The 24,252-nt window shown below is 39.3% G+C and overlaps 1 long non-coding RNA gene and 1 pseudogene across 1 annotated transcript in view; one reads left to right on the top strand and one right to left on the bottom strand.

The window, feature by feature from the left end:
• Positions 1–24,252, bottom strand: part of LOC119538207 — a 128,912-nt gene that overhangs the window by 101,050 nt on the left and 3,610 nt on the right. The window lies entirely within an intron of this gene.
• LOC119538204 lies at positions 1,983–3,735 on the top strand (annotated as a pseudogene).

The following is a 24,252-nucleotide window of genomic DNA, read 5'->3' as shown; positions in this document are numbered from 1 at the left end:
ATGTAGAGACAAAAAGGAAAAATAAATTCCAGGGAAGACAGCAGAGTAGGGAGCTCCAGGACTCAGTACTGCCACCAAAACAACTATTAAACAGGCAAGAACTGTCTGAAAAAACTATTTTGTAACTTCAGGGGCCAGAAAAACACTGCACAGCATCCAGGGAAGAGCAGGAAGAAGAAACTGATGAAACACAGTAAAGAACTGTAAATTGCTCTTTCTGAGCGGTGGCTACTATTGCCCATCTCTCTCACAGCAGGCCCTCACACGGTCCAGTCCCTGGCTGGCTCACTGGTGACAGAAAGGGATGTAAAAATCCTCTTTCCCAAGAAGAGGGGTGGGCATGGCCAATCTCTGATCATGGTTTTCAATCAATGAATTTGGATCACTGGGTCCCAGCTCTGAGGCAGCTACTGTTTCATCCTGTCCTGGATAAAGTCAGCAGTCATTGTTTCAACCACACCCCAACAAAGGTGGCAGCAACCATTGTTCAACCCTCTCTGGACAGGGGTGGAGGTGATGGACATTTAAAAACACAGCACTTCCCCGGGGCTTCAGGGAACAGTTAGCTGAAGGGCTGCACTTGCTAGGCAGGCCAAGAAAGCTTAGCTTTGAGGAGGCCTTGGAGAAGATTTTGTTACCCTTCCTGATCCACTCCCCAGGGTACTCTGGAGCCAGTTTGTAGGTGCCTGGCCCTGTGTTGACTGGGAAAGACTGACTTGGGAACGTCCTCTCCAGGGTGACCCTATTCCAAGAATTTGCCCTCCAGACAAAAGCAGCATGAAACAACAAAATATGTGTGAATAACTACAGAGGTAGACAGTCTGGAACAAAGGCATGCCAGCTTCAAATTCCTGGGAGAGGGAGATCTCTCTTTTGGGAAGCAGAGGGTACAACAAACTCAAACAACGAACCAGCAAAAGCTCAAGACAAGACAGAAACCCAGAAAAACACAGAAACCTTGCACACTGAATTCTCCTTGGGCAGATCTTCCTGATAGGAGGGCTGAAGCTCGAAAGAATCTCGTCTATTACCAGCTGATTACAAAACCAAGAAAGAGACACTCAAGGGAGTAAGTTCCAGAGTTAATATTTTAAATTATAAAAATGTACAGTGTGACACAAAAGAGTACAATACAAAGAAATAGGAAACAATGGACCATCTAAAGGAAGAAGATAAAGATACAGAAAATATCAATACATGGACATAATGAACAAAGCCTTTAAAAATGATCTTCAAATGCTCAAGGAGATGAAGGAAAGTACAGAGAAAGATCTAAAAGATATCAGGAAAACAATGAATGAACAATATGAAAGACTTGGTAAAGAGATGGAAATTTTAAAAAGGAACCAAACAGAATTGCTGGAATTGAAGACCACAATAACTGAAATGAAAAATGTCCAGGGGGTTTTCAAGAGCATATTGGAGCTGGCAGAAGCAAGAATCAGTGAATTTGAAGACAAGACACTTGAATGAGTTAGGCTATTTTTGCTTTTTTATTAAAAGCAAAAATAGCCTAAGACAGCCAAAGGACACCATCAAGCACAACAATATATGCATTATGGGAATCCCAGAAGGAGAAGAAAGAGAGAAAGGGGCAGAAGGAATAGTCAAAGAAATAATGACAGAGAACTTCCCAAACTTAGCAAAAAATGTGAATAATTCAGACTTATCCAAGAAGCTCAGAGAACACCACATATGAAAAACATGAAGAAAAATACTCCCTGTCTTATATTGATTACACTATCAAGTGCAAAGGACAAGGAGAGAGTTTTGAAAGCTGAAAGAGAAAAGCAATGTGTTTCGTACAAGGGAGTTCCAATTAGATTGAGTCCCGATTTCTTATCAGAAACCATGGAGGCAAGAAGACAACGGGTAGAAAAACTTAAAGTGCTGAAGGAAAACAACTGGCAGGCAAGAATTTTATAGGTGATGAGACTCTCTTTAAAAAATGAGGGAGAGGCATTCACTCTCCATGTCCCAATATGGTGGCCTCAGGGGAAAAGAATAAAAAAGGGAAGACTATCTCCCTAACAGACTTCTGGCTGAGGATGGGGACTGGTGGAGGAAGCACCTATGTTCCCAAACCAGTCAGCTGGGCTGATGAAACAGATGACCTGGAAGGAAATGTTTCAACCACTTGGCACAGTAATGATGACAGTGTGGTATAGGGCACCTCCAATTGACCATTCCATCCTTCCACTGTTCCACAGGATTCCTGGGAACCCATATGGACCAGAGTCATCTTCCCAAATTGCCACCCTACAATGTGTCTCTAGGGATCCTGCCCTATGATGTGACAGAAGGCCCCATTAAGGAATTCTTTAGAGGGGTAACTATCAGTGCAGTGTGTTTACCACATGAATCCAGCAATCCAGAGAGGGTGAAATGTTTTGGTTATGCCAGGTTTGAGGACTTGGATTCCTTGTTCAGTGCCCTGAGCCTCAATGAAGAGTCTCTAGGTAGCAGGAGAATTTGAGTGGATGTTGCTGGTCAAGCACAGCCTGAAGACAAGGATGAACATTGTTTTGGCCAAGATAGAAATCAGGATTCTGACAAAACAAACACAGACAGGAGGACCTGTCCTGCCTCAGACAGCTTTGATGACTACCCGCTAAAAGAGGTGACAATAGCTTTGGAGACAAGTATGTGATTGCTTATGATTCAGACCGGTATTGGATGGATATGTGATGGGTATCATGATGGACCACGCAGGGATATGGATTGATATGGGGGCTGGGATCGCTATGGTGACTGAGGCAGCAGAGACTATGACAGAAGCTATGAATCCAGGATAGTTAGCAGCAAAAGAGCATTTGGTAGCAGGTACCACAGAGAAGATGACTACAGAGGAGGCAGGGACCACTATGAAGATCATTATGACAGACAGGATGATCAGTCATGGAACTCCAGAGATAATTATTCTCAAGATGATTACAGGCGTGATGACAGAGGTCCTCCCTCCCAAAAGACCCGAACTGAATTGAGAGCCTCCAAGTACTCCCAAGGAAGATATTCCTCTGCTAGGACTTCCCAGTCCAGTGGAGCAGTTTCCATCTTTGGAGGAGCAAAGCCTGTTGACACAGCTGCTAGAGAACGGGAAGTAGAAGAACGGCTACAGAAGAAACGGGAGAAATTGCAGCATCAGCTGGATGGAACAAGAACGGTTGAGGACAGGAAGTGAATCATTGCAGACTGGGACCTCTGCCACAGCTGGCAGAAGTCAGATCAGGCTGCATGAAGGAGAAGAAGCAAGAAGTCTCTGGAAAATTAAACACTCGGTAAAGAAGACTTTTGCTCTCCAACTTCTAAGCCTCCCAAATCTGATCAGCCTCTAAAGGTAATGCCAGCCCCTCCACCAAAGGAGAATACTTGGGAGAAGTTCTAATCTTCCTGCTCAATCTCAGAGCTCAGACACAAGTAGTGGCGGAAAAGGAGCTTCAGCTCAACCATCTGAGGAAGGACCAGCAAGAAAAGATGAGAAAAAAGTAAATGGGGTGAGTGTCCCAAAAGACCAAAATGGGAACTCCATCTGCGGTCCAGGAGATGGAAGGAGCAAAGACCACTGGAAGGAGTCTGATAGAAAGAATGGCAAAAAAAGACCAAGATTTCTCTGGCATCTGAGCCAAAGAAAACCGAAGAAAATCTAGCCTCTAAATTCCGTTATGCGAGCAAGTACGCTGCTCTCTCAGTTGATGGTGAAGATGCAAACGAGGGGGAAGATTACACCAAATAAACCTCTACATCCTGTGCTTTCTCCCAGACTCACTCCACCCTGGAACATTCAAGAGCAAATCAAACTGCCATCCAGACAAGATAAAATAAAACTTACCATCTCCTGAAGAACTTTTTAAAAAAAACAAAACAAAACAAAAAAACACAAAATGAAATGAAATTCTTTTGCATGCTGCTACAGCCTTTAAAATATTGAAATAACTGGAGAATTGCCAATGTAGCCAGAGAAAAAGAGGTGTACAGCTTTTAAAGGAAAAGTTGTGCATTTTTATGACACCATCAGTGGCCTCTGTGATTAGTGCCTAGGGATCTCCATTTAGCAGAAATCATAATGACAGTGATTTGGCATCTGGAATCTTGTTGGGCAGTAGGGCAGATAAAAGGAAGAATGTGAGATTTCTACTTTTTAATTCTTACTATCCTATTACGGCATATATGAATTCTGAAACATTATCTAAATAAGTTTTCCATCCTTAGAAAGATAGGTTAAATATTTTCTGAGGTCATTTTAGTCTCCAGAAAGCTGCCAGCCCCTTTTATTTAATTTTGAGATTTTGAGACCAGTCTAGGGTTCCTTTATTTTTTTACCCCCCCACCCACCCACCCAGGGAGGGAGCTGGGAGTGAGTCCACAGGCTATGAAAGAATAGGACTGCTCTGTGACCAAAATAAATGGGAAAGACATGGTTTGAAAGTAAGCTTGGGGAGGTAATGAATTCTTTTGCACCAGGTAATAGGGAAATGGCATGCCCTCCAATAAACACATACATGGTTACTCCTTGGAGCAGGAAACACTTAAGGGTCATGGGAATTCCAAGGTCTTTTATGGGTACTGATTTTGCCCTTTCTAAACACTACTCTATATACTCACATCCTTTCTTTTAATTCAGTTTTACTAAGATATATTCACATACCATACAATCATCCAAAGTGTACAATCAATTGTTCACAGTACCATCATATAGTTGTGCATTCATCACCCCAATCTATTTTTTGAACATTTTCCTTGTACCAGAAAAAGTGAAAATAAGAATAAAAAATAAAAGTAAAAAAGAACACTCAAATCATCACCCCTCCTCCCACCCTATTTTTCATTTAGTTCTTTGTCCCCATTTTTCTACTCATCCATCCATAAACTGGATAAAATGACTGCAATCCACAGTGCTTTCACAAGCACACTGTCACCGCTTGTAAGCTGCATTGCTATACCAATTGTCTTCAAGAGTCAAGGCTACTGGGTTGCAGTTTGATACTTTCAGGTATTTACTTCTAACTATTCCAATGCATTAAAACCTAAAAAGGGGTCTCTATATAGTGCATAAGAATACCCATCAGAGTGACCTCTCAACTCCATTTGGAATCTCTCAGCCACTGAAACTTTGTTTCATTTCATTTCTTATCCCCCTTTTAGTCAAGAAGATGTTCTCAATCCCATGGTGTTGGATCCAGATTCATCCCTAGGAGTCATATCCTGCATTGCCAGGGAGATTTACACCCCTGGGAGTCAGATACCACGTAGTAGGGAAGGCAGTGATTTCACCCGCTAACTTTGGCTTAGTTAGTGAGAGAGGGCCACATCTGAGCAACAAAGAGGCACTCAGGGGGAGACTCTTAGGCACAATTATAAGCAGGTTTAGCCTCTCCTTTGCAGTAATGAACCTCATAAGGGCAAGTCCCATGATACAGGGCTCGGCACATCAAGCTATCAGTCCTCAACGTTTGTACCCACATTTTTTTGAAACCCTGAAGCTTTAAAAATTTAGTCTCCTTATCACGGTCCTGTGTTCATCACACTACTCTTTACTATCACCTTCCACAAAACCAGCTTTTATTTAAGTCACATACCTAATATCTCTTAGGTATTTTATAACTCAGCCATTGTGGGAGCTATCGAATAAAGAATCACTGCTTTTCTCAAGCAAATTGTCTTCTTGAAGTTTTGACTCTCCTTCCCTCTATACATTCCTGCTCCTGCTCCTTTGACCCCTTTACAGGTCAGAAGACTTCAGGATTAAAGGTCTTGGTTGGTGAATAAGGGTGGATAAATAGGGACAGTTAAATTGTGAGCATTTCTTCCAACCATGATTAGTTTATTTTCATTTTATTTTTTACAAGTTTCCTCCTCTTCCTACTGAAATCCCACAGTTCGGATTTATAATGTGGCCTAGACCAATGTGTGATGTGTTTTTTTACCTTCCCTTGAGAGAATAAATGATGGAGAGAACTAGTTAACAAGGTCCTGGTTTCTCTTGCAACAAAATAGCTTAATATGACTGCTTTTATGGGCACCTTTTATAGGGGTCAGTTTGGTGGATGGTGTCCTTCCCACCATGGGGAGTATTGGCACCTAAAGAGAAATGACGCTTTGGTCTCTTGTTGAAAGCCTTTCTCCCATCAGTCCTGGGTTAGCCCCTGTCTAGCCATGCAGGGTGTCAGTTCCCATGTGCTGCTGCAGTGGGCATAAGGAATCATTTACCCAGTGGACATAAATGACATTCCAAGTGAATTAATTTTAAATAATTGGCATGGATTGGCTAGTAGCTAGGAAGTAGACTTTTGGAGATAGATACGCAAGGGTGAAAGGTTTTTTGTTTGTTTGTTTTTTCACTATTTGCTATAGATGATGAAAAGGTAGGGCTTGCCCTCTTCATGTTTACTCTCCTTCCAAATAGTTGTATCCAAAACTGTTCTTTCCCATTCCCCTACCCTCCCCCTGTTAAAACAGAGACAGGGATTGATTTATGTCCAGCTCCTAAATACACTTAAATTTGTAAAAAAAAAAAATCTTCTCAGGGAGAGCTCCTGAAATGTAAAATCCCCATCCTTCGGGTTGTGGGTTTTTGTTTGTTCCAAATAAATATGATCTTTAAAGTTCAAAAAAAATTGAGGGAGGAGGGGCGGGGCAAGATGGCGGACTGGTGAGCTGTATGTTTTAGTTACTCCTCCAGGAAAGTAGGTAGAAAGCCAGGAGCTGCATGGACTAGACACCGCGGAGCAATCTGACTTTGGGCATACTTCATACAACACTCATGAAAACGTGGAACTGCTGAGATCAGCGAAATTTGTCAGTTTTTGTGGCCAGGGGACCCGCACCCCTCCCTGACAGGCTCAGTCCCGTGGGAGGAGGGGCTGTCAGCTCTGGGAAGGAGAAGGGAGAACTGCAGTGGCAGCCCTTATCAGAAACTCAATCTACTGATTCAAACTCCAACCATAGACAGACTGAGACCAGACACCAGAGAATCTGAGAGCAGCCAGCCCAGCAGAGAGGAGACAGGCATAGAAAAACCAACACGAAAAACTCCAAAATAAAAGCGGAGGATTTTTGGAGTTCTGGTGAACATAGAAAGGGGAAGGGCAGAGCTCAGGCCCTGAGGCTCATATGCAAATCCCGAAGAAAAGCTGATCTCTCTGCCCTGTGGACCTTTCCTTAATGGCCCTAATTGCTTTGTCTCTTAGCATTTCAATAACCCATTAGATCTCTGAGGAGGGCCCTTTTTTTTTTTTTTTTTTTTTAAATCCTTTTTACTTTTTCTAAAACAATTACTCTAAGAAGCCCAACACAGAAAGCTTCAAAGACTTGCAATTTGGGCAGGTCAAGACAAGAGCAGAACTAAGAGAGCTCTGAGACAAAAGGCAATAATCCAGTGGCTGAGAAAACTCACTAAACACCACAACTTCCCAAGAAAAGGGGGGTGTCTGCTCACAGCCATCATCCTGGTGGACAGGAAACACTCCTGCCCATCGCCAGCCCCATAGCCCGGAGCTGCCCCAGACAACCCAGTGTGACGGAAGTGCTTCAAATAACAGGCACACACCACAAAACTGAGCGTGGACATTAGCCTTCCCTGCAACCTCAGCTGATTGTCCCAGAGTTGGGAAGGTGGAGCAGTGTGAATTAACAAGCCCCATTCAGCCATCATTTTAGCAGACTGGGAGCCTCCCTACACAGCCTAGCAGCCCAAAACTGCCGTGGGGGGCACTCACCTGTGACATAGCACAGTCATCCCTCAACAGAGGACCAGGGGGTGCACAGCCTGGAAGAGGGGCCCACTTGCAAGTCTCAGGAGCCATACTCCAATACCAAGGACTTCTGGGTCAGTGGCAGAAACAAACTGTGGCAGGACTGAACTGAAGGATTAGACTATTGCAGCAGCTTTAAGACTCTAGGATCACCAGGGAGATTTGATTGTTAGAGCCACCCCCCCTCCCTGACTGCCCAGAAACACGCCCCATATACAGGGCGGGCAACACCAACTACACACACAAGCTTGGTACACCAATTGGACCCCACAAGGCTCACTCCCACACTCACCACAAACGCTAAGCAGGGGAGAACTGGCTTGTGGAGAACAGGTGGTTCGTGGACGCCACCTGCTGGTTAGTTAGAGGAAGTGTACTCCACGAAGCTGTAGATCTGATAAATTAGAGATAAGGACTTAAATCGGTCTACAAATCCTAAAAGAACCCTATCAAGTTCAGCAAATGCCAAGAGGCCAAAAACAACAGAAAATTATAAAGCATATGAAAAAAACAGACGATATGGATAACCCAAGCCCAAGCACCCAAACCAAAAGATCAGAAGAGACACAGCACCTAGAGCAGCTACTCAAAGAACTAAAGATGAACAATGAGACCATAATACGGGATACAAAGGATATCAAGAAGACCCTAGAAGAGCATAAAGAAGACATTGCAAGACTAAATAAAAAAATGGATGATCTTATGGAAATTAAAGAAACTGTTGACCAAATTAAAAAGATTCTGGACACTCATAGTACAAGACTAGAGGAAGTTGAACAATGAATCAGTGACCTGGAAGATGACAGAATGGAAAATGAAAGCATAAAAGAAAGAATGGGGAAAAAAATTGAAAAAATCGAAACGGTCCTCAGGGATATGATAGATAATATGAAACGTCCGAATATAAGACTCATTGGTGTCCCAGAAGGGGAAGAAAAGGGTAAAGGTCTAGGAAGAGTATTCAAAGAAATTGTTGGGGAAAACTAACCAAATCTTCTAAACAACAAAAATACACAAATCATAAATGCTCAGCGAACTCCAAATAGAATAAATCCAAATAAACCCACTCCGAGACACATTCTGATCACACTGTCAAACACAGAAGAGAAGGAGCAAGTTCTGAAAGCAGCAAGAGAAAAGCAATTCACCACATACGAAGGAAACAGCATAAGACTAAGTAGTGACTACTCAGCAGCCACCATGGAGGCGAGAAGGCAGTGGCACGATATATTTAAAATTCTGAGTGAGAAAAATTTCCAGCCAAGAATACTTTATCCAGCAAAGCTCTCCTTCAAATTTGAGGGAGAGCTTAAATTTTTCACAGACAAACAAATGCTGAGAGAATTTGCTAACAAGAGACCTGCCCTACTGGAGATACTCAAGGGAGCCCTACAGACAGAGAAACAAAGAAAGGACAGAGAGACTTGGAGAAAGGTTCAGTATTAAAGAGATTCGGTATGGGTACATTAAAGGATATTAATAGAGAGAGGGGAAAAATATGACAAACATAAAACCAAAGGATAAGATGGCTGATTCAGGAAATGCCTTCATGGTTATAACGTTGAATGTAAATGGATTAAACTCCCCAATTAAAAGATATAGATTCGCAGAATGGATCAAAAAAAATGAACCATCAATATGTTGCATGCAAGAGACTCATCTTGGACACAGGGACACAGAGAGGTTGAAAGTGAAAGGATGGAAAAAAATATTTCATGCAGGCTGCAGCCAAAAGAAAGCAGGTGTAGCAATATTAATCTCAGATAAAATAGACTTTAAATGCAGGGATGTTTTGAGAGACAAAGAAGGCCACTACATACTAATAAAAGGGGCAATTCAACAAGAAGAAATAACAATTGTAAATGTCTATGCACCCAATCAAGGTGCCACAAAATACATGAGAGAAACACTGGCAAAACTAAAGGAAGCAACTGATGTTTCCACAATAATTGTGGGAGACTTCAATACATCACTCTCTCCTATAGATAGATCAACAAGACAGAAGACCAATAAGGAAACTGAAATCCTGAACAATCTGATAAATGAATTAGATTTAACAGACATATACAGGACATTACATCCCAAATCACCAGGATACACATACTTTTCTAGTGCTCACGGAACTTTCTCCAGAATAGATCATATGCTGGGACATAAAACAAGACTGAATAAATTTAAAAAGATTGAAATTATTCAAAGCACATTCTCTGACCACAATGGAATACAATTAGAAGTCAATAACCATCAGAGACTTAGAAAATTCACAAATACCTGGAGGTTAAACAACACACTCCTAAACAATCAGTGGGTTAAAGAAGAAATAGCAAGAGAAATTGCTAAATATATAGAGACGAATGAAAATGAGAACACAACATACCAAAACCTATGGGATGCAGCAAAAGCAGTGCGGAGGGGGAAATTTATAGCACTAAACGCATATATTAAAGAGGAAGAAAGAGCCAAAATCAAAGAACTAATGGATCAACTGAAGAAGCTAGAAAATGAACAGCAAACCAATCCTAAACCAAGTAGAAGAAAAGAGATAACAAGGATTAAAGCAGAAATAAATGACATAGAGAACAAAAAAACAATAGAGAGGATAAATATCACCAAAAGTTGGTTCTTTGAGAAGATCAACAAGATTGACAAGCCCCTAGCTAGACTGACAAAATCAAAAAGAGAGAAGACCCATATAAACAAAATAATGAATGAAAAAGGTCACATAACTGCAGATCCTGAAGAAATTAAAAACATTATAAGAGGATACTATGAACAACTGTATGGCAACAAACTGGATAATGTAGAGGAAATGGACAATTTCCTGGAAACATATGAACAACCTAGACTGACCAGAGAAGAAATAGAAGACCTCAACCAACCCATCACAAGCAAAGAGATCCAATCAGTCATCAAAAATCTTCCCACAAATAAATGCCCAGGGCCAGATGGCTTCACAGGGGAATTCTACCAAACTTTCCAGAAAGAACTGACACCAATCTTACTCAAACTCTTTCAAAACATTGAAGAAAATGGAACACTACCTAACTCATTTTATGAAGCTAACATCAATCTAATACCAAAACCAGGCAAAGATGCTACAAAAAAGGAAAACTACTGGCCAATCTCCCTAATGAATATAGATGCAAAAATCCTCAACAAAATACTTGCAAATCGAATCCAAAGACATATTAAAAAAATCATACACCATGACCAAGTGGGGTTCATTCCAGGCATGCAAGGATGGTTCAACATAAGAAAATCAATCAATGTATTACAACACATTAAAAATTCGAAAGGGAAAAATCAAATGATCATCTCAATAGATGCTGAAAAAGCATTTGACAAAATCCAACATCCCTTTTTGATAAAAACACTTCAAAAGGTAGGAATTGAAGGAAACTTCTTCAATATGATAAAGAGCATATATGAAAAACCCACAGCCAGCATAGTACTCAATGGTGAGAGACTGAAAGCCTTCCCTCTAAGATCAGGAACAAGACAAGGATGCCCGCTGTCACCACTGTTATTCAACATTGTGCTGGAAGTGCTAGCCAGGGCAATCCGGCAAGACAAAGAAATAAAAGGCATCCAAATTGGAAAAGAAGAAGTAAAACTGTCATTGTTTGTAGACGATATGATCTTATATCTAGAAAACCCTGAGAAATCGACGATACAGCTACTAGAGCTAATAAACAAATTTAGCAAAGTAGCGGGATACAAGATTAATGCACATAAGTCAGTAATGTTTCTATATGCTAGAAACGAACAAACTGAAGTGACACTCAAGAAAAAGATACCATTTTCAATAGCAACTAAAAAAATCAAGTACCTAGGAATAAACTTAACCAAAGATGTAAAAGACCTATACAAAGAAAACTACATAACTCTACTAAAAGAAATAGAAGGGGACCTTAAAAGATGGACAAATATTCCATGTTCATGGATAGGAAGGCTAAATGTCATTAAGATGTCAATTCTACCCAAACTCATCTACAGATTCAATGCAATCCCAATCAAAATTCCAACAACCTACTTTGCAGACTTGGAAAAGCTAGTTATCAAATTTATTTGGAAAGGGAAGATGCCTCGAATTGCTAAAGACACTCTAAAAAAGAAAAATGAAGTGGGAGGACTTAACACTGCCTGACTTTGAAGCTTATTATAAAGCCACAGTTGTCAAAACAGCATGGTACAGGCACAAAGATAGATATATAGATCAATGGAATCGAATTGAGAATTCAGAGATAGACCCTCAGATCTATGGCCGACTGATCTTTGATAAGGCCCCCAAAGTCACTGAACTGAGTCATAATGGTCTTTTCAACAAATGGGGCTGGGAGAGTTGGATATCCATATCCAAAAGAATGAAAGAGGACCCCTACCTCACCCCCTACACAAAAAATAACTCAAAATGGATGAAAGATCTCAATATAAAAGAAAGTACCATAAAACTCCTAGAAGATAATGTAGGAAAACATCTTCAAGACCTTGTATTAGGCGGCCACTTCCTAGACTTTACACCCAAAGCACAAGCAACAAAAGAGAAAATAGATAAATGGGAACTCCTCAAGCTTAGAAGTTTCTGCACCTCAAAGGAATTTCTCAAAAAGGTAAAGAGGCAGCCAACTCAATGGGAAAAAATTTTTGGAAACCATGTATTTGACAAAAGACTGATACCTTGCATATATAAAGAAATCCTACAACTCAATGACAATAGTACAGACAGCCCAATTATAAAATGGGCAAAAGATATGAAAAGACAGTTCTCTGAAGAGGAAATACAAATGGCCAAGAAACACATGAAAAAATGTTCAGCTTCACTAACTATTAGAGAGATGCAAATTAAGACCACAATGAGATACCATCTCACACCGGTTAGAATGGCTGCCATTAAACAAACAGGAAACTACAAATGCTGGAGGGGATGTGGAGAAATTGGAACTCTTATTCATTGTTGGTGGGACTGTATAATGGTTCAGCCACTCTGGAAGTCAGTCTGGCAGTTCCTTAGAAAACTAGATATAGAGTTACCATTCAATCCAGCTATTGCACATCTCGGTATATACCCGGAAGATCGGAAAGCAGTGACACAAACAGATATCTGCACGCCAATGTTCATAGCAGCATTATTCACAATTGCCAAGAGATGGAAACAACCCAAATGTCCTTCAACAGATGAGTGGATAAAGAAAATGTGCATATACACACGATGGAATACTACGCGGCAGTAAGAAGGAACGATCTCGTGAAACATATGACAACATGGATGAACCCTGAAGACATAATGCTGAGCGAAATAAGCCAGGCACAAAAAGAGAAATATTATATGCTACCACTAATGTGAACTTTGAAAAATGTAAAACAAATGGTTTATAATGTAGAATGTAGGGGAACTAGCAATAGAGAGCAATTAAGGAAGGGGGAACAATAATCCAAGAACAACAGATAAACTATTTAACGTTCTGGGGATGCCCAGGAATGGCTATGGTCTGTTAATTTCTGATGGATATAGTAAGAACAAGTTCACAGAAATGTTGCTATATTAGGTAACTTTCTTGGGGTAAAGTAGGAACAGGTTGGAAGTTAAGCAGTTATCTTAGGTTAGTTGTCTTTTTCTTACTCCCTTGTTATGGTCTCTTTGAAATGTTCTTTTATTGTATGGTTTTTTTTTTTTAATTTTTTTTTTCATACACTTGATTTAAAAAAGAAAAACAAGGAAAAAAATATGTAGTGTCCCCTTGAGGAGCCTGTGGAGAATGCACGGGTATTGGCCTACCCCTCCTCGATGGTTGCTAACATGACCACAGACATAGGGGACTGGTGGTTTGATGGGTTGAGCCCTCTACCATAGGTTTTAACCTTGGGAAGACGGTTGCTGCAAAGGAGACGCTAGGCCTCCCTATAATTGTGCCTAAGAGCCTCCTCCCGAATGCCTGTTTGTTGCTCAGATGTGGCCCTCTCTCTCTAGCTAAGCCAACTTGAAAGGTGAAATCACTGCCCTCCCCCCTATGTGGGATCAGACACCCAGGGGAGTGAATCTCCCCGGCAACGTGGAATATGACTCCCGGAGAGGAATGTAGACCTGGCATCGTGGGATGGAGAACATCTTCTTGACCAAAAGGGGGATGTGAAAGGAAATGAAATAAGCTTCAGTGGCAGAGAGATTCCAAAAGGAGCCGAGAGGTCACTCTGGTGGGCACTCTTACACACACTTTAGACAACCCTTTTTAGGTTCTAAAGAATTGGGGTAGCTGGTGGTGGATACCTGAAACTATCAAACTACAACCCTGAACCCATGAATCTCGAAGACAATTGTATAAAAATGTAGCTTATGAGGGGTGACAATGGGATTGGGAAAGCCATAAGGACCACATTCCACTTTGTCTAGTTTATGGATGGATGAGTAGAAAAATAGGAGAAGGAAACAAACAGACAAAGATACCCAGTGTTCTTTTTTACTTCAATTGCTCTTTTTCACTCTAATTACTATTCTTGTTATTTTTGTGTGTGTGCTAATGAAGGTGTCAGGGATTGATTTAGGTGATGAATGTACAACTATGTCATGGTACTGTGAACAATCGAATGTACGATTTGTTTTGTATGACTGCGTGGTATGTGAATATATCTCAATAAAATGAAGATTAAAAAAATAAATAAATGCAGAATCCTTTAAAAAAAAAAATTGAGGGAGAGATCAAGATATTATCAGATAAGCAAAAACTGAGGGAGTTCATTACTTGACCTGCCCTATAAGCAATGCTAAAGGAAGTCCTTCAGACTGAAAGGAAAGGACACTAGACAGAGGTTCAAAGCAGCATAAAGAAATAAAGACCTGTGTAAAGTTAACCATTTGGGTAATTATAAATGTCAGCATTATTGTATTGAATTTTTTGGTAGGTAACTCCACTTCTTACTTTCTGGTAGGTAACTCCACTTCTTACTTTCTACAGGCGCTAAAATGCAAATGCATAAAAAGTAATGATAAACCTAGGTTTTGGACGTACAATGTACAAAGATATAAGTGGTAACTTGTATAAAAAACGGTGGTGGAACAGAGGGAAATATGAAAAGTGCTAAGTGCATGCTACTGAAGTTAAGTTGCTATCAAACAAAATATGACTGTTATATATTTAGGATGTTAAATTTTAACCCCACAGTAGCCACAAAGAAGACAGATGAACAATATATCTAGATTGAAATGAGAAGGCAGTCAATGTAGTACAACAAAATAAGCAAATAAACATAAAAGTAGGCTTAACGGAGGTGAGGGCCAAAAAACATACAAGATTTACAAAGGCTAAATAGCAAAATAGCAGAAGAAAGTCTGGTATTATCGGTAGTGACTTTAAATGTACATGGATTAAACTCTCCAGTAAAAAGGCAGAGATTTGCAGAATGGGTAAATAAGTGTAATCCAACTATATGCTGTCTGCAAGAGATTTACCTTAAAGTCAAAGATACAAGTAGGGTGAGGGTGAAAGGATGGAGAAAATTTTACCATGCAAGTATTAATCAATAGAGAGCTGGGCTGGCTAGTCTAATACCAGATAAAATAGACTTTAAGTAAAAAACTGTTATGCGGGACAGAAATGGCCATAATATACTGATAAAGGAGATAATTCAACAGGAAGATGTAACAGCTATAAATATATGGGCATAATAGCAGAACCCCAAAATATAAGAAGCAAATACTAACCGAGTTGCAGGGAGAAATTGATGGTTCTACATTAATAGGAGACTTTAACACAATAATGAATAGAACATCTTGTGAGAAGATCAGTATGGAAGTACAGGACTTGAATGATACACTAAACCAACTGGACCTAACAGACACATATACAACACTGCACCCAACAAAAACAGAATACACATTCTTCTTGAGTGCACATGGATCTTTCTCCAGGATAGACCATATGTTGGGTCACAAAACAAGTCTCAGTACATTAAAAAATACTGAAATCATACACTGTATATTCATGACCACAATGGAATGAAGCTAGAAATCAAAAACAGAGGAAAGAATGGATAATTCAAAGATACGTGGAAATGAAACAGCATACTCTTTTTTTCTATAATATTTTTTATACTTTTTTTATTGTGAACTTTACCATAAATACACAACAGTGATAACTTTCGAAGTACAATTTCACAAGTAGTTAGAGAACAAATTTCAAAGAATTTCATGGGTCACAGTTTCACAACTTCAGCCATTTCCATTACTGTAAAATATACATACAGAAAGGTGTCAAGTCTCGATGCACAGCTCAACAAGCAGTCATACAGGTAATTTAAAAAATTGTTATGGATAACAGTTCCACAGTCTCAGTCCTCTCCATATTATGCAATACAAGGTATATACAGAAAGGTTGACCTTCAAGGCACAATTCAATGAGCAGCTATAGAGCAAATCCCAAAGGATGCTGTAGGCTACAGTTCCACCATGTAATGGTCCTTCCGGCCATTTCAACACCCCAGCATCTAAATATATATATAATACACACACACACACACACACACACACAACTTTGTTAAATTTTATCTTGTTTGTTGCTACCCCTTCCTCTCACTTATTCTCTTTTTCCATCTTCAGGGGTGTCTCAGCTGTGACCACCCTAACTTGTTTATATTGAAAAGGGTGTCGACAGTATGGGGAAGGGGGCTGCATCTGATTGTGTATATTATAGAGGCTGTTGTCTCTGAGTTTTAGGACTTGTCTGGTATAGGAACACTCTGGTGGATTTAAGTTTCTGAAAGATAAAATTTAGTGAGTGAATCTTTTATAGAATCTCAGGTAGGGACCTAGGTATTTGGGGACTACTTTTGGTAAGGGCTTGGCATACTGTGGCCATTTGGGATGTCAAGCTGGAGCTTGCATATGAGAAACTTTCAGGATAAACTCTCAACACTATTTGGGATCTGTCAGCCACTGTGACTCCAGCTTGTTACCTTTATTTCTCCCCTTTTTGGTCAAGTAAGCATCTTCAATCCTTCACTGCCAGGGCCAGGCTCATTCCTGGGAATCATTTCCCACATCTCCAGTGAGATTCATTACCCTGGGAGTCATGTCCCTCATGGGGGTGGGGGGAGGTTAATGAATGTATTTGCTAAGTTGGGCTTAGAGAGAGAAAGGCCACATCTGAGAAACAAAAGAGGTTCCTTGGAGGTGCCTCTTAGGCATAATTATAGGAGGGGTCAGCCTCCTATTTAAAACCCTAAATTTCACAAGAGCAAGCCTCCAGTCAAGGGCTTCATTTATTAAGTAGTGGGTTCCTAACTTCACTTAATATATATTCTATCCCAAGATAAACAGTCAGTTTCTTACATTATCTTCACTTAGTTGTACAATCATCACTCTCAACTTTAAAAAATTATCATAACATAATACATCCCAGAGCTCTTTCAGCTGCTAACTATTCATCCCAAGTATTAGTGTTGAGTTGGTAAGATATTCCTATTAAATATAGTCTTTAATACATAATGGGTAGTTTTTCCATACCACTTTGTTGTTAACCCTCTGAACCAGTGTCATAACTTGTAAGTGTATCATGCTAACACTTATTTAGGTTTGTGGTGCTACTTTGTGGGTTACATGCCTTTAAACAATTCATTTTCAATGCATCACTGATACTTATAATCCCATTAATGAACCATAGTCACACCTGACCATTCCCATACCATTAAGATCACCCTCATAGTCCTGTCTATACATATTAGTTTATTGTTCCCCTTTCACTAGCTTCTGACTAACTCTAGGTCCCCTATAATCTTTTTTTTTTTTTTTTTTAGTGTGCTGTAGAAGATATATATCCTTTACCAAGTAAACATCTCTTCCCTTGGTCTCACACAGAAGTTGAAATTTTAAAACACAGTCAATATCATCCTTTACCATTTGGCCTGATTTGCCTTAGTCCTAACCAGATCTGCTTCATTCATAACTCTAACTGAAGTCTTGACTCTTTTTCAGTTTTTTTCTTTAAATTCAATTTTATTGAGATACATTCACATACCATACAATCATCCAAAGTGTACAATCAGTTGTTCACAGTACCATCATATATTGTGCATTCATCACCTCAATCTATTTTTTGAACATTTTCCTTGTACCAGAAAAAGTGAAAATAAGAATAAAAAAATAAAAGTAAAAAAGAACACCCAAATCATCACTCCCCCTCCCACTCTATTTTTCATTTAGTTTTTTGTCCCCATTTTCCTACTTATCCATCCATACACTGGATAAAGGGACTGTGATCCACAACGCTTTCACAATCACACAGTCACCCCTTGTAAGCTGCATTGCTATATGATCAACTTCAAGAGTCAAGGCCACTGGGTTGCAGTTTGATACTTTCACGTATTTACTTCTAACTATTCCAATACATTAAAGCCTAAGAGGTGTTATCTATATAGTGCATAAGAATGCCCACCAGAGTGACCTCTCGACTCCATGTGGAATCTCTCAGGCACTGAAACTTTGTTTTGTTTCATTTTGCATCCCCCTTTTGGTCAAGAAGATGTTATCAATTCCACAATGTTGGGTCCAGATTCATCCCGGGAATCATAAACTGCATTGCCAGGGAGATTTACACCCCTGGGTGTCAGATCCCATGTAGAGGGGAGGGCAGTGAGTTCACCCATTGAGTTGGCTTAGCTAGAGAGACAGGGCCACATCTGAGCAACAAAGAGGCACTCAGGGGGAGACTCTTTGGCACAATTATAAGCAGGTTTAGCCTCTCCTTTGCAGTGACGAGCTTCATAAGGGCAAGTCTTGTGATAGAGGCCTCGGCACATCAAACCACCAGTCCTCAGTGTTTGTGACAACTTCAGCAACAATCCAGGTGAGGAAGCCCAACAGCTCTTTTCATTTTTTTTAACAGTTGCTGTATGGGCTAATGCTGACATTCATAGCTGCTGAGCTCTAACTCTGAGTTTCAGGTGTCACACAGATACCCAAAGTTCCAGAGTAGATCCCCTATATTCTACATTGTAAGACACTTATTTTACATTTTTCACAGAGTTCACATTATGAGTAACATACAATATCTCTCCTTTTGTGTCTGGCTTATTTCACTCAGCATTATGTCTTTAAGGTTCATCCATGTTGTCATATGAGTAACAGCATACTCTTAAACAACCAATGGGTTAAAGAGGAAATCAGAAGTGAAATTAGGAAACAACTTAGGATGAGTGAAAATGAAAAGACCACATACCAAAACTTATGGGATGAAGTGAAAGCAGTGCTGAGAGCTCTAAATGCTTACATTAAAAAAATGGAAGATTTCAAATCAGAAACCTTATCACAAAACTGGAATAACCAGAAAAAGCAGAACAAACTAAACTCAGAGTGAGAAGAAATAATAAGGATCAGACTGGAGATAAATGAAACAGAAGACAAAACAAAACAAAAAAATAGTAAAGAGAATCAACAAAACCAAAAGTTAGTTCTTTGAAAAGATCAATAAAATAGACAAACCTTTAGCTAGAATGACAAAGAAAAAAAAGGGAAGATACAAATAACAAAAACCAGAAATGAAATGGGGGATATTAATACCAACACTGCCGAAATAAAAAGGACTACAGGAGAATACTATGAACAACTGTATGCAATGAGTTAGATAATCTAGATGAAACGGACAAATTCTTAGAAACATACAAACTACCTACATTAACTCAAGAAGTAATAGAAATCGCAACAAACCAATTATTAGTAGAGAGACTGAATCAGTATTCAAAACCTTCCCAACAAAGAATAGCCCAAGATTAGGTGGCTTTGCAGGAGAATTCTACTGAACAGTCCAAAAAGACATAACTCCAGTTCTATTCAAACTGTTCCAAAATATTGAAGAATAGGAAACACTCCATAACCCCTTCTATGAGGCCAACATCACCCTCATACCAAAGCCAGATAAAGATATCACAAGAAAATAACAGACCAATCCCTCTTATGAATACAGATGCAAAAACCCTCAACAAAATACTAGCAAACCAAATCCAACAGCATATTAAAAGAATTATACACCATGATCATGTGGGATTCATGCCTGGCATTACAAAAGCAGGTCAACATAAGACAATTAATGCAATACACCATTTTAACAGAATGAAGGAAAAATATCCATGTGTTCATGTCAATTGATGCAGAAGAAGAATGTGACAAAATACAGCATCCTTTCTTAATTAAAACACATTAGAACAATAATAATAGAAAGAAATTTCCTCAACATGATAATGGGCATATATGAAAAGCCCACAGTTAACATCCTACTTAATGTTGAAAGACTGAAACCTTTCCCTTTAAATCAGGAACAAGACGAGGATGCTCTCTGTCACAACAACTGTTATTCCTGTTATTCAACATTGTACTGAAAATACTTGCCAGAGCAATTAGGTGAAAAAAAAAAAAAAAAAAAAAAAGGAATGCAGACTGAAAAGGAAGGAGTAAAACTTTTCCTATTTACAGATGATATGATCTTATATACAGGAAATCCTGAAAACTTTACAGCAAAGCTTCCTGAGCTAAGAAATGAATTCAGCAACGTGGTGGGTTACAAGACCAATACCAAAAAATCCAGTAGTGTTTCTCTACATAAGCAACAAACTATTGGAAGAAGAAATCAAGACAAAAAAATTCCATTCACAATAGTAACTAAAAGAATCAAATATCTAGGAATAAATCCAACCAAGGATGTAATGGACTTGGTCATAGAAAACTACAAAACATTGCTAAAAGAAATTAAAGAAGACCTAACTAAATGGAAGTACATTCCATGTTTATGAATTGAAAGACTAAATATATTAAGATGTCAAAACTACACAAAGCAATTTATAGATTCAATGCAATCCCAGTCAAAGTTTGAACAACATTCTTATAGTAATGGAAAATCCAATTATCAAATTTATATGGAAGGGCAAGGGGCCCGAATAGCTAAAAACCCCTTGAAAAAGAAGAATAAGTTTGGAGGATTCGTACCTCCTGATATTAAAATTGATTACAAATCCACAGTAATCAAAATAACATGGTACTGGAGCAATGACAGACTTACATACCAGTGGAATAGAATTGGGAACTCCAAAATCAACCCTCACATTTACAACCAACCTATTTTTGACAATGCAGCAATGATCACTCAATTGGGAAAGAACAGTCTATTCAAAAAACCATGCTGGGAAAACTGGATCTCAATTTGCAAAAAAAAGAACGAAGACCCTTGTCCCACACCATAACATAAATCAACTCAAAATGGATCAAAGACCTTAATATAAGAGCTAGAACTATCAAACTCCTAGAAGAAAACATAGGGATGAATCTTCAGGACCTGAGGTTAGGCAATGGTTTCTTAGACTTTACACCCAAAGCACAAGAAACAAAAGGAAAAAATGCGATCTTGTATTCGTGTTGATCAGATTGTCATTTTTTTATTTGATTGTTTCCATGGAGATGTGACCCACTCAACTGTAGGTGATAACTCTGATTAGATTATTTCCATGGAGGTGTGGCCCTGCCCATTCAGGGTGGGCCTTGATTAGTTCACTGGGGCTCTATAAAAGCTCAGATAGAAGGAGCAAACTTGCTGCAGCCAAGAGGGACACTTTGAAGAATGCACAGGAGCTGAGAGAGTAGCTACAGCTTAGAGACATTTTGAAGATGGCCATTGGAAGCTGATGCAGACATTTTGGAGAATGCCATTTTAAATGCAACCTGGGAGCAAGCAGACACCAGCCACATGCCTTCCCAGCTAACAGAGGTTTTCCGGGTGCCATTGGCCATCCTCCAGTGAAGGTACCCGATTGTCGATGCCTTACCTTGGACATTTTATGGCCTTAAGACTGTAACTGCGTAACCAAATAAACCTCCTTTTATAAAAGCCAATCCATTTCTGGTATTTTGTATTTCAGCAGCATTAGCAAACTGGAACAGATAGCATGGTTAAGAAAAGTCTTTCTGAGGAGATAATATTTATTTGTGAGAATCTCATAAAATGACAAGAATGAGCAATCATGTGAAAAATTGGGCAAATTATTTCAAGCATAGAAGATAGCAAAGTACAAATGTCCTGAACAGGAAGGATTTGAGAATCAAACAGAAGGCAAGTGTTTCCATGACAGTGAGCAACTGAAGGAATGAAGAAGTAGGTTCAGGGCCTTGCAGGATTTTATTCAAGGATTATAAAAAGATAAACTATTGGAGAGTATTAAGCAAAGGAGTAACCTGATCTCATGGCATTTAAATAACTCACATTGGTATAAGGCAGATTCAGTAGGACAAACTGGATTACTATATGAGAGGAGGTGAGAAAGAGTGAAGGGTCAAGGATGGCACTTAGGCTTGAAATGTTGGTGTATTGAACCAGAGTGTTGTCCGTGAAAAGAGAGCAAAGTGGACACATTTATTAAGTTTGTTGGATCTTTAAGGTTGGGAGTCAACGTCTTACCCCATGTGACTTACAGGGTAATTCTGGCCTATTAGTGAAAAAATAATGTTCTCAAAATTTTCATTTCCAAGCACTTGGTTTATTTAATAGAAGGAAGTTTGATGTGAGAATGGGATCAAATAGCAGAGACTATTTCAGTAATTTGCAGTTCCACAACCACCTTAACTTGCATCTTCTGAACAGTTCACTTGTAAAAACTTTGTTCTTCTTTTAGCTTTATATTTGACTGCATCAATTATTAGACAAAGCTTTACTTTCTTGATTCCTTTCTAACGAGCTAACTTAAAGCCAGATTTCTTTTGTTGGTATTCAGATCCACACTCATTAGTGGCATGACCATGGAAAAGTCACTTATCCTTTCTGAACCCCAATTTCCTTATTTGTAAAATGGGAGTAAATGATATCTGAGAGATTACTATCAGTCTGACATAATATGTGAATGTGCTGTGCAAATGAAAATAACCATAATTATTTTTCTAACTTTATAAGGTTTTATTATATCAATTCAAAGACATACTCCTCCTATTTTTATATCTTAACTGAATAGACCTAGAATATTCCCACCCATGATATATCAAGATGACACTAGTAACCACAACTGGTGGAAATGTGCTTTGAGTGGTTTTTCCATACTTGGAATTGTGTTTGCAGTCATCTAACCACACTCTCTGCTCCTCGCTGCTCATCTTGTGACCAAAGGCACACATTTTTGAGAGAGCTGTCAGCAAGAGAATCACAGGGTGGAAAATTATTCTCATGAAGAGGTTCTCATGATGTGGTCTGAGGACCCACAGAGCTCCCTGAGTCCTTTCCAGGAGTCCAAAAGGTTCTCTCCCTTTCCTAATTGTGTATCTGTGTAGCGTTGGATTTTCTTCATAATCTTTAACCAAAAGAACATATCATAAAAGATGGATTATGGGAGTAGATAAGATAATTTAACCTTTTTAAAAAAACTATTAAACAAGGTTGCTATTCTCACTAAATTTTTATGTTTTGGAAAATACAGCTTTTTTTAAAAAAAAGTGTATTACTATTATTTTATTGTTGTTATTAAATGATTAAATAAATATTAGAAAAATTGTCACCTTTAGTTTCTAAAGCACAAATAATGCTATATATGACCCATATAAAGAAAAGCTCTCTGGAGTCTTTATAACTTTCAAGAGTGCAAAGGAATCCTGAGACCAAGTTTGAGAAACACTGTTATAGTGTGATCAATCAATCTGGGCATCATTTCTAAGCAAGCAAATGATTTTGTTCACCATAATGCTAAGCTCTAATCAGCTGAGTTTTCATGCACTGGAAAGCTCATTATTCACTTGTTCTATTATTCTTCCCTGTTTGTCTTCCTGATTTCCTTCTCCAAATTTTACTGAGAGGATGAATGAGCGATTTTTGGTCAGGCTTTGTGAGAAACCTTGAAACAGAAAAACAATACACAGTCTTGCTTCAGGGGGTGTGGGTCCTCATGGAAAGGTCAGTCAATCAAGTTATTACAATGAATTGTGAACACAGGGCCATGAGATCTCAGCAGAGTGTTGAGACATCCACCTAGGAGATCAGAAGGACAGAAACAGAGAACAGTACTCGGGACATCACAAAACCTGAACAAACGGTCCAATCTTCTTTTTTATGCTTATGGTTCAACCTCTAACTTCAAACAGAACTTTCCCCACTATGGCCACCATGGAGGCATACTGCTCCCATCGCTCTTTGAGAGAACCTGCGGCCTGGAGCACAATTTGCAGACAGCCCCCAGCTCTTATGACTTCAGAATCCACCTGTTCTGGTTTGCTAATGCTGCCATTATGCAAAATAACAGAAATGAATTGGCTTTTATAAAGGGGGTTTATTTGCTTACAAAGTAACAGTCTTAAGGCCATAAAAATGTCCAAATTAAGGCATCAACACAAGTATACCATCACTGAAGGAAGACCAAAGGCATCCGAAAACCTCTGTTAGCTGGAAAGGCACATGGCTGGCTTCTGCTGATCCCAGGTTGTGTTCCAGCTCCACTCTCAGCTCCTGTGTGTTCTTCAAAGTGTCTCTCTTGGCTGCAGCACCTCACTCTG

This window comes from Choloepus didactylus, chromosome 6 (assembly GCF_015220235.1).
Source record: "Choloepus didactylus isolate mChoDid1 chromosome 6, mChoDid1.pri, whole genome shotgun sequence".
NCBI lineage: Eukaryota > Metazoa > Chordata > Mammalia > Pilosa > Megalonychidae > Choloepus > Choloepus didactylus.
This window is presented reverse-complemented; position numbering and strand designations above follow the sequence as displayed.